The following is a 12,075-nucleotide window of genomic DNA, read 5'->3' on the forward strand; positions in this document are numbered from 1 at the left end:
TTCTGGTGTAGAGTCTAGAACTGCAGCTGGGTGGTAAATTGACACATAATCCTAGACACTGTGGGCCTTCGATCCAAGCGACTGCCTTGCCCTGAAACAGCCGCTTGTCACAGTGTGCAGAAGACATCCAAATGAGGCCTAATCACCCAGCCTTGCTGGATTTTACCTTCTTATTCCACATTTGTACTTGTCGTCTCAACAAAGTCCCCTAATTACATTGCAGAAGCATTTCTATCCTGCCTGTGTTTTTTTGAACTCTGCCAAGCTTCAGAAACAGATGTCTAAAACCAATACTCTTTTGTGGGGAATTGTTAGAAGACATAGTGTAGGCTAATATGAGCCTGACCAGACCAGCCCCTTTAAGGGTGACAACAGAAAACAACAACTGTGTTAGAGCTCTTGAGTTCATACTTGAAGCTGAATGTGCTGCATTTGCCTGGGAGCATTTGGCTGTCCGCAAGTTAATCTGTGCATGTTTCCTCTTGATTTCACAGGTCTGCTTTGTTTTCCTCTTTTAACGTGCCTGAGTATGAAGGTGACATTGTCTCTGCCTCTCCCAGGTACAGTTCACCGCAGGGACATTTCAACTAAGGGAGCAGCTGTCTGCCTCATTAGTCCAGCTCAAATGGGGGGGCAGTGGAGGCTGGGACAGCCAAAGGTCTGTGGACCTTCCTTGACCTCGACTGTCCTGATGGAGACCATTGTCAGCTAGAGGTGAAGGTAAGGCTGACTATAAATAGTAATGAGAAAATGATTCCAATAGTGCACATTATTTATCTGCTCATTACTCTCAATCAGATGAAACCATATCAAGAAACACGTCACCATTTCATCATTACAATGATTCAAATATAGTTGGCTGGATGTCAGTTGGTAGTCCAGCAAAATCAGCTATGCATGTCATATTAAAAAGGGAAATGGATGCAGATGCATTTTGTGTGGGGTACCATGTGGAGGTGTTGTTGTCAGTTCCTGCATAACTTTCAACTTTTTTTGTCATATCATCTACCCCACCATCTCTCCAGTATCTTTGCTACATGTCTCCAGTGTATACTGCTCACTATTCACAGAAATTTTATGAAAAAAAAGTCTAATCCATACAGTAATGAATATAATTCTCAATCCCTCAAGTTCAGGTTCTGGTATGCAAGGCTGTTTAAGCACAAAAATCTGTTACTGAAATTCATTTTAATGATGCCTGCTGGGCCAATAAAAGATGTTCACGACACAGCCGTGTCGTGAGTGTCGTTTTAAAAGAAGTGCCTGTGCAGGATAGTGTGCACTGCAGCTTTCTGGGCTTCACCTAATACATTCATGAAATTCCACTGTCTTGACATTCTGTAGCAGTTTAGAGTGTGGCAAATGCTGTCCTTTCTGTGGAAACATAATCCCCAGCGCCAACTACAGACTGTATTTTTTATTTTATTTTTTTTGAGATGGTGATTGGAGAGCGACTGGCCTTACTTCAACAGTACAGCACCAAACAATATTCTAGAAAGTCACTGAACCACAAACTGCTGCAAGGACGCTACACTGTGCTGTGGGCCCACCACTCTGACCTTGCTTTAAAGAGGCATATGTTCAGATGTGTGTAGCAGAGAGGGATATTCCATAACATATCACATTTATTTTATGTAGCTTACAGCACATTTTGCACAAAAAGATGTGGTAGCACTTTACAATACAACAATGTAATAAGATGATGATGGGAAATGCCATGATAATTCTATAGGTAAAAAAAAGAATAATATATGTTAACAATACTATTCACAAAGTGATACTATTAATATTGGCAATACTTGGGTTTTACTTCTGTAATATGGGTAAAAAGTAAAAGAACATGAGGATAATAATCACAAAGGACCCCTCATGATAATGTGGCCATGACGGGTTAAAGGCCTTACACACCCAAATTGAGTGATTTTACTCAATTTGGGTGATTTCCTCCAAAAACTATGTGGTTGTGTGCAGACCGTCTGACTGACGTCTGTCTCGACCTCCACAGGCATTTTTCACTGAAGACATTTTGAGATGTCTCAGTAGCAAAAGCACAGGTGAAAAATAATAAATTAAAGATGGTAGAATTTATAGTTGCTTCAGTTTCAGGGTCCAGGTAGTGTGCATGCTGGCTCACTGTCACACTGTTATGGCCCACTGAAACACTTTAACAATTTGTTAATAAATACAACCCCTTTATTACCTTGATGTAACTAAGCTGTAATATAAGTGACTAAGTTGCTAAGATGCAATAACATGTGCTTCACAAATGAACGACAAATAATTTAAAAAGAGACAATATCCAAACAGATATCTGAAAACAGATTTAACTAGCATCATTAGAGTGTCAATTTCTGCCAAGCGTTTGCTGACTGCGGCCACTGGAGACAATTCGTGTAATTTCAGCAGATGCACTGCAGCATGTTTCAGAAGCGAATAAAAATACAAGCCTTATATATTTTGAGGGAGCCATGGAGTATTGCACAGAGCAGATCAATTTCTCCTTCCAACAGAAACTTTATTTAAAATATAGATGAAATATAAATGAGGATGAATGTATTTTTTTCACCACTAAAATACTAGAACACCAGCCAGAAATCTTTGATCCATGTACTAATAACTTGACTTTGAACAGTATGACCTTGTTTGTAGGCTACAACACAACACAATAGGAAATAACAATAAACACAACTCTAATAGACAAAAAGAAAACATTTCACTGCATAGCCTGTTTATTTACTTATAGTAGAAGCACAAATATCAGGGAAAAGAACAAATCAGCAAAATCTACAAATACGAAGTCGAGAAGGCAAAATGCTACACTTCTGAAATGCTCCAAAAGTGGTATGACTCTGTGCGGCAGACAAAAGAAAACCAGGTTGCAGCAGTGCTCTGTGAAATTGTCCTTTTTGGCTTCCTTAGTCAAAATGGCAGAAAAGCTAACAAAAATGGGCACTAATTTGTCTCATATTCTGCCTAACTTCAGTGGATCATAACATATTGGGTATAGAATTAACTTGCAAATGCTTCAGCTCAAAATAAGACCAAACTTTTCCATGATTGTCAGTTCTTGAGCCACAATGAAGGCCAAAATGTGGCCTGCAACAGACAGCAATGTATGTTGTTTTTAGCTAAGTCGATTTCCAGAAAACTTGCAGCTCCTGCTAGGGTAAGCAGTCAATGATGGCATAAATCAGTAAAAAAGCAAAGGAAAAAAAAAGTTTTTTTAAAAAATTCTGAATCTGCACAACGATGAGAGGTCCTTCGGCATACATGTGTACACAAAATATGAGGCTGATTGGTCCAGTAGATTGCCAGATTAGCTGCAGACTGACAAATATGCACACTCACTCATGCACACACATTATCAAACACATGAACCCTCAAGGATTAAACCTGGCAAAGAAAAACTGCTGCTCCATGTGGGATTTGAACATATGATTTCTGCCTGCACCAAAATTTCACTTGGATTGCCTCATTTATCTACAAAACAAAAATTATGACATCAGAATAAAACAGATCATCATATGGTGGTTTTGACAGCAAATAACCAATAAGTACTGTAGATATGGAAAGATACAATAAAAGTTTCAGGGTAAAAGTGTAGATTATGTTGAGCCCTGGCTGTGTTTTCCTATAAAAAAACCAAGCCGGTGAAAGGGAACAAACACTTCTGAGAGGAGTAATGGAGGTATGAAGGTTGTCTGCTCCACTGATGATCCAAGACGACTCAGTGAAGTGCAGTGATGAAATGAGGAATAAACCTGCACTTTTACAATATGCCTTCAGGGAGGATAGACCATCTCTTAAACACAAAGCATATCAGTTCTACAGGCTGAGGGACTTCAGTACTGGGCATCGCTGTATCCTTTTTCAAGTGCTTACATGTATTATACTGAATAAGAGGGAACTACTTATTTTCAGTCAAGGCCAGCTGCAGTTTGACAGTGTGCACATACTTACAGTAGACAGTGTGCAACCTGCCTGCCATGACAGCAAATAGGTGAGGTGAGGATTGAGTAACCCGAGATATCTTGATGAAAGGAGCTGGCGCCTTCTGAAACATGAATACCATTAGCGTTTGCTTTTTTTTCATCCTGGCAACTCTCCTCCTTTAACCCATGAATATTATGAAGTGCTATGGTAAAAGAAAAAATCAACATATGAAAAGTCACATCAGTGTTTTTCTCTCCCCTTTTCTCTTTCCAATCCAGCCTCCCTACAGCTTTTTAGAAAGGGAGGTTAAGATTAAAACCATGAAATAATGAACTCTGAACTGAAAGTGAACATACTTTAACATTCAAATTTAACATAATCAATTAAAAATCCAAGCTTTTTATTGTTTTTTTTTTGTGTGAATGTGCTTTTAATCAAAACATTTCCAACATCAGCCTGCTTATGGGCCTAAACCTTAAAGCTATAATTGGTCCCTTGGCAGTGCTTTCCCCCTTCACAATGTTTTTTTATGACGGTCACATGGATCTGAGTGCTGCTGTTTTTTTTTGTGCTAAAGCAAAGAGCCCACTCCAGTGAAAGCTGAAACTGGCAATATCACCCTGAGCTGGGAGATTATGGTCCACATGCAGGTGGGCCACCAGCACACTGATCATCAGTCACAATGTCAGCATACACAAGATTAGTCAAGTTGTTTGTTGTGCTTCACACAGTCAGATTGCTGCTGACACATCTCTCCACTGTGACATTAACTTTCATAAAGAATCAAGTGACACTGCCTCATGAATCAAATATTTACCTGCACCGTTGAAATTAGGTAGAAATGTAAATAAGGGATTGCATCTTCGGTACAGACACAAATATTTGATGATTAGATTTTAAAGGAGAGCCACAAAAACAGATGTCTGCTAAAACACAGACCAAAATGTACAAGTTCTGCTCTTCTATACATTTTAGTGTGGGATGAGGTCTGTGCAGCAGGTGGAGAGTACAAATATGAATACAGATGTTCAGAATGGCTGGCTGTTGGGTGTGCATTAATGATAAACTATTTCATTTCATCTCAACCCGCCTCTCTTCATGCTGTTATCAGAATGCAGCTCAGACCTTAGCTTGATGGAATCTGAGTCTGACAATATTAGAAGCCAAGAATATGATACTTAGGTTATTGATTTTGAGAGTCTTGTGGGCTGGGGGGGTATCTAGAAAATGTGAAAAGGGAGATAAAAATCTTTATGACTGTACTTAAAGGGAGGATTCTGAGAGTTAGATGATGAATGCAAATTGAGTGCTTTATGATTATAGATGATCTGGAAATCTTTTGCTCTGTTTTGATATGATTCTCAGCCTGCATTGGAAACCAGATCTAAAAACCAGATCGTGTACAACAACCGTGTTGCATGTATAATTTCACTGACTCGCTTAATGACCACTGATACAAGGCATGAGGTGAAAAACACGAGGAACATCTCTGTTGAGGAGAACAGAGAGTTAGTGGAGGAAGAATGAGCCATACCACCCCAAAAGCCTTTCTCAGTTTCAGCTGACTGCACCAAATAATGGAAAGCAGTGCCTTGATGAATGGCTGGAGAGCAGTCAAGCACACCACTGCAGAATAAACTGTAAACTGCAGGCAGGATAAAAAGAAAACAAATAACTCAGAAAATAGTTGAAGAAATAGCCGATGCCTCCTTTCATTATGGAATAATAACAATTATTAATTTTCATATGAAATTAATTCCAGGCAGTTTATCAAACCACAAGTTCACCTTTGTGCCTGATTTTACAAGGGCTTCTTTGCAAATAGAGATGATGGAGGTGCAGAGCTCCCTCCTGCATGCTAATGAGTCATGGAAACTTTAAACAGTGCCTACTAATGATAATATTCTATACAGTAACATGTCTCTACATGTTAGCAGAGACATGATTTCTTGGTATTGCTGGTACTGCAATACAAAGACTGCCTGTACTTTTAGGTCTGCATTAATCCTGTCAGTGATTACATGATAGATTAAATTAAGGATGAAACAGTTACTTGTTTAAAGATAAACTGCGGTAAGATTTCCCCATAGTTAGGATTACAATTTCAAATTTGAATGAATATCAAACTTTTTGGATGCTCAAATGCAGTCACAGCATGCAACATGTTTATTTTGCTATTTCCTTTCTAACAGAGTGGGTGTGCAGCTGGTAAACCCAGTGATACTACTGGTCCCCTGTCCTTATCTATAGTGACAAAAACACAGGCTATCTTTAATGCTAATGCATATTTTATGGGGTTTTATGTGTTGACATCGGGTATCATTGTTATCATTTTACTCTAATGTTTATGCAAACAAAAAACGAATACTTCTAATTTATTTGTAGTTTCCAATATAAAACTTATTGAAATCATTTCAGTGTGTGAATCACTATTTCTTTGACATTTTCACAATACTGATAACCATACCATGATAACATTTTGGTCACTATAATCGTGAAACAAAATTTTCACAGTTTCATCTCTAATTGTTTAACAGATATGCACACAAATATTTGTCTCCTAAAATCAGGACTAAATTGTTGGCATCACAGTTTAGACAATACCCATGAAAATCACTCCAAACTAATTATTTCAAGTATGCTACAAAAATGAAATGAGTATATGAAAATGGCTGAAAGTCGTACATTCTTGTTTCATGAAAATACTTGTAAAGCATGTTGGGCTGCATTTCTTGTATGCAAGGTGCTATACAAATAAGGTGTATTCTTATTCTTGTTATTATTATAACTTGCGACACATTTCAAGGTTTTTCTTTACCAAGTTCTCTGAAAATTTAATCTCCATAATTTACTTTGTATCTCAGACAGCCAGTATGTCAATTATGCAATTATTTTTGTGTAATCCATCCTGTAAATGACTCCTAAATCTTCACAAATCAACAAAAGAAACACCTATTTTTAAAGCACAAATTAAATGCTGTGAAGCTAAACACCAAAAGTTTAGAAAAGGAAATCAAATATCTTGCATTAATACTCATGAGGTAGACAATATACTCTTGAGATCATTGTAATTAATCACTGCAATCGCTGTGACTTGACAAAATTGTAATTAATTGGCTAACTCTAAACTGCGTGGCCTATTTGCCAGCATGTTGAGAGAAAAGGAAGTTGAACATCCGCAGTGTATAAATATTCCATTTAATTAAAACTTGAGGCCTCTTGTGGTGTGCATTCCTTGGTGGTGAGACAAAGAAATAATGGAGCTTGCCGTCTCCCATGTGAGACAAATACAGACAGCTCTCGGTTCTAACTCAGTGTGAAGTTTTGTAAAAGCATGGCTTACATTTTGCTCTTGACATCCTGTTGGATTCCCAGTGTTATTCCACTTTTACTTGTGTTGAATAACTTAACCTCACTTAGCTCAGTTATTTTCTCCACAAGAATGAATAGACACTTTAACATATGACTTATCATATTGTTCACCTTAGCAAAATGTACACCTGCTAAATCCTCAAGAGGTCACATAAGTTACATTCTTTGTTGTAAATAACTCCAGAACTAATGGTTGTGTCCCATATTTTACAATCCAGCATCCTCTGAAGAAACCCAACCTTGATTCAACCTTCCATACTAACCAAACACATGGTTCTCTTTATTGTCTCAGATTTTATTGAAAATCATTTCAAAAAAGAGATATTCTCCTAAGGTTTTTGCTCTTCATAAACATATATTTGATAAATTTCAATAAGATTTTCTCCAGCGCTGAAAACATTCTGCTCAAATTTATGAATGATTTTATATGAGAGCAGAACACATGAACACATGAAAAGTCAGGCTTCTCTGGGAATATGCAAAAGAGTTGTGAAACAAAAATGTTTGAGTGTCTGTTGGTGACATGGATTCCTACACCTCTTAAGTTTCATGTGGTACACCAAGGCTTAATTCTGGGACGAGATTTATTGTCATTACATTATTTGTCATACCAGCCCTGTCCCCTGGAAATTCTGTTTATATACAACTAATTTGATGCAGCAAACCCCTTTTTACGGGGGAAACATAATACTTAGCAAATAACCTTTTCTAGAACATAATGAGGAAATGTTGCTAATAAACGTATCTGGCATGTTGCAAAAATGTTAAAAACTAAACAAATTGGGGAAATGTTAACTGAAAACTAGAGAAGACTTCATTTGTTTTTTTGCCATAATAGGCAATCCCACAATGCAGTATCTACTCGTAGTGACTACAGTATTATTATTGTTACTGCATTATTTATTAACATTTAACCCCAAATCGTGATCTTTCCCTAACCTTAAATAAAGTGCTTTTGTTGCCAAAACCTAAAACAGGAGTCTGAACACAAACCTAAAGTTCTGGCATTTTATATGGCCACCAACCTCCCCAATCACCTCCTTCCACAGTCTATGAGGTACATAAATGCTTTGTTTTGTTACCTGAAAGAAACATAATCCAGCAGCACTAACGCTGCCACAACATAATTAAGAGAGCAGTTAGGTAATGTACAAATGTAATTTCTCGGAGACAGGGCTGGTCGTACAGATGTTTCTTTATTGTACTACATTAGTGATAAGTAGCTACTCTATGTCAGTAAAACCAAGTTGGCTGTTTTACACACACTGTTCAGCTGGTGTCCTAGCCTACACATCACAGCAAATTGTGCAGTTAAATTCTGACAAGGCTGAATTTTATTCCATTTCAACTGAATGCTTCTCAAAACACATTATGACCTTCAAGGCAAGTTGGGTGGCATTCCTAAGTTTGGTCCAGTGAGCAAAGGAATGCTGCCAAAATGAAATTGCTCCATTTATGCATATTGTTGAGTTACACATTTCTATATTTGTCCAATAACTGTCTTGCCTTATATGGAGGGTCTAAGGATAGAGAATATCATATGCTGTAGAGATCATAAACCCTGAAGAAACACTCGAGCTTAGGGTTAATGAAATTGACCACATGTCTTTATCTGTTTTAGCAAACAACCAGACAATCAGTCTAACATCCAGCCAGGCTTCTGGCCAAGCACAGGAGCCATATTACGCCCACTTTGGAAACCATTCATTTTTCTGAACTGATGTCAAGATAGTATTGATAACTTTTATGGTTTGTCAAGGCCTTGCTCTCAGCTGTGTCTCTGACCTTTTGGCCTCTCGTGAGTCAGAGTGCAGCTTTAACACCACAGGCAGGGCTCTTGGCTGTTGCTAAGTCTAGGCTCAAGATGAAAGATGGCCGGATTTTACTGTCTCGACACCTAGGCTGTGAAATGTCCTGCCAGACAAGCTCAGACTGCTAATTCAGCATCATCCTTTAAAATCACAGCTAAAATTGAATCTGAACAAAAAGGCTTTGTCAAATTCTGATGTTTTTTATTGCTTGTTTGGCAGGTCCCTTTTAACCTCTGTTAAGAGCAATAGTGGTAATTTCATAATCAGCAGAAGTATTTGGGGTATTTGTTAATAGCTTTCCCAGGGGTAATGCTAGAACAGAAAGACTGTTACAGAAAGTATGACACGTGGTTAAAGCAAGAATGTGATGTAGTGTAGGTCTACAATGGCCACTCTGACAATTGCAGAGATGTCAAGGGAAATATTTGCTGATTAATTCATTAATTCAGGTTTTCTTTGGTAATTCTGGCTTAGTTATTCTTCTTCTTATTATTATTATCCAGTAGGGTTATTGAAGAGGGACATGAAAGCGAGCAGAGGTAATTGTGAAAATTTAACATGAGAGAAATTCAAATCTGTGAAGCCAGTGTCTAGATGGCTTCCAATATATGTTCAGTTGTCAACTTCCAACCACCATACCAGCACACTGCAGGATGTTTTAAACTTTTATATCCTCACACTGCTGCAAACAACAGTATTCTGAAGTTTTAAAGAAATCCAGGTGAATCCGTTTCAATCAAACTGCCCCGTGATAAAAAAAACACTATTTTGGCAACTTGGGAGCTGTAAAAGTGGAAAGGCGCTGGGTTTAACTGACAAACACCGGCGTAAGGGGATGACACTACACATAATTCACAAAACATTTCTTTCTGTTGGAAGAAAATCTAACTTTACAGTTCTTTAGTTCAACTTCAAATTGAGGCAAGTTTGAATCTGACAAAAGATAACTTATTGGAGGCTTCTCATTTTTCACCACACAATCCAGCGGGGCTGCAAAATTAATCGAAATATGACCGAAATCACAATTTAGCCAAATGCAATACCTAATGCACAGGAGCTCCAAGTTTTTGATAAATGTGGCACTGTGGTTCAAAAGGGATGCCAGGGTATACAAATCATATTTCAGACATAAGCTAAATGGACCTGCAGTTGTATATCACCTTTCTAGTCATGCTTTTACACTACATGTCAAATTCCCCCATTCACACAGGTGGCTAAGGCTACTATACAAATCACCTGCTACTCAGCTTAACTGATAGAGAGCAATCTGGGGTTCAGTATCTAGCCCAAAGACTTCAACATGCGAACTGGAGGAGCTGGGGATCAAAGCGCTGATCTTCCGATCAGTCGACAATCCGCCCTACCTCCTGAGCCACTGAAACAGCAACTCATATTGCAAAATCTGTAAAAATAATTGCAATGTCATGTTTTTGCATACCATGCGGCCTCTACAACTTAGGATGCATTATTTTATAGTAGCTTTATTTATGTAAAGAAAGCCCACTTCATAATACTGTGTATCATCATGCTTATGGTTCAGCAGGTTTTTAAAAAAAACCCAACATATTTTTACTTTAACAGTGCCACAGCATTGGTTTCAGTTTTCCCCTTGCCTGGGTACAGACCTTGGAATCACTCCACTGGGCTGACTGATGGAAACGGAGTGTAACGAGTTGACTATTCTGTGTGATATCAGGCAAGTTTTCGCCCGGACCAAAGAGCTGATGTTTCTTTTAGCCAAAATGCTTCTCAACAGTACAAGCTGTGCAGCTCTGAAATTACGTATGTTTAAAATACTGCATGTTTGTGTAAATAAAATCTTTATTTATTATTTTCATATGAAAGTAGAAAATACTGCTGTCTTGGCACCTTCAAAAAAGCCTTTGAACAGTATGTACTGCATGTAAATGTATGTTACTTACTGAGGCTGTTTAGTAAAAACAGCTCTTGCACTTTTTCTTCTTATGGATGTATTCCTGTATTTTTGTATTATATTGTCTGAAATAAATAAAACCAAAACTTCCAAGAACTCTGTTGCAGTTATACATCACTAGCTAAAAATGAGGTTAAGATATATCACTTGATATGAACTTGATAGGTCAAGAACGTGTGTACTTTGCTCTGTAGCACTCTTTTGTTCCTTTGAACTTCACAATTACTCACTGACATGAAATGAAAAAATGAACAAATCTACAGCAGATCCCCTGAGCCCTACACTTTGATTCAGCATCATTAATAGGGCACTGTCAGACGTGTGTTACCACTGAGCCAGACTGGATTCAATGCTGATAGTCTCAGTTTGTTCCTGCAGTATTTTAAGGACTGTTAATGTGACTGTCAGCTTTTGTTTGTATCAAAAATGACTTACCGTGAGTTGTGTGAATCCTCTCTAACAGAAATGCACAAACATAAAGAAAAACCTGGATGATTCATAGGAGGTGAGGATAATCTGTACATGTTAAAGATAACTAGTAAAGGTTTAATCAAAAATGGATTAAAACTGGGTATCTCTCAACCTTTAAAAGAGCAGTGTAAAGGTTTTAGTGGCATCGAGCAGTAGGGTTGCAGCGATATACTGGTTTCTCTCTGTCGCAGCTTCACATATCAATAAAACTGACATGTTAAACCCTATCTAGCAGGCAGGATTGCAGAATGCTACCAGCTGAAACTTCGCCAATGTGCCAAGAGTAAACTCCCTGTTAGAATTCCTTCAATGTTCATTGTTCAAGAGGTTTTTAGCGGGAGCAAGATTATCCACAAAGGTCTCTTCCTGTCCAAAGCAAAAGGACCTGTTTGCTGTTTGGCTCGACACAAACACCACTAGCCGAGCATCTGCAAATTTGCACCTTTTTTCTCTGATTACTTTAGATCCACACCTTCAAGAAGTTTTTACCATAAGCAGAGTTATCTGCAAAGGTTCTCACTCTCCAGAACGGACCGTGTGAATTAAACAGTAAAG

The 12,075-nt window shown here is 38.1% G+C and overlaps 1 protein-coding gene across 4 annotated transcripts in view; it reads right to left on the reverse strand.

Annotated features, from left to right (window-relative positions):
- LOC121943529 (cell adhesion molecule 2) overlaps nucleotides 1-12,075 on the reverse strand; it is a 176,796-nt gene that overhangs the window by 31,107 nt on the left and 133,614 nt on the right. The window lies entirely within an intron of this gene.

The sequence above is a fragment of the Plectropomus leopardus genome, chromosome 6 (assembly GCF_026936395.1).
Source record: "Plectropomus leopardus strain MGB_pleo_1.0 chromosome 6, ASM2693639v1, whole genome shotgun sequence".
NCBI lineage: Eukaryota > Metazoa > Chordata > Actinopteri > Perciformes > Serranidae > Plectropomus > Plectropomus leopardus.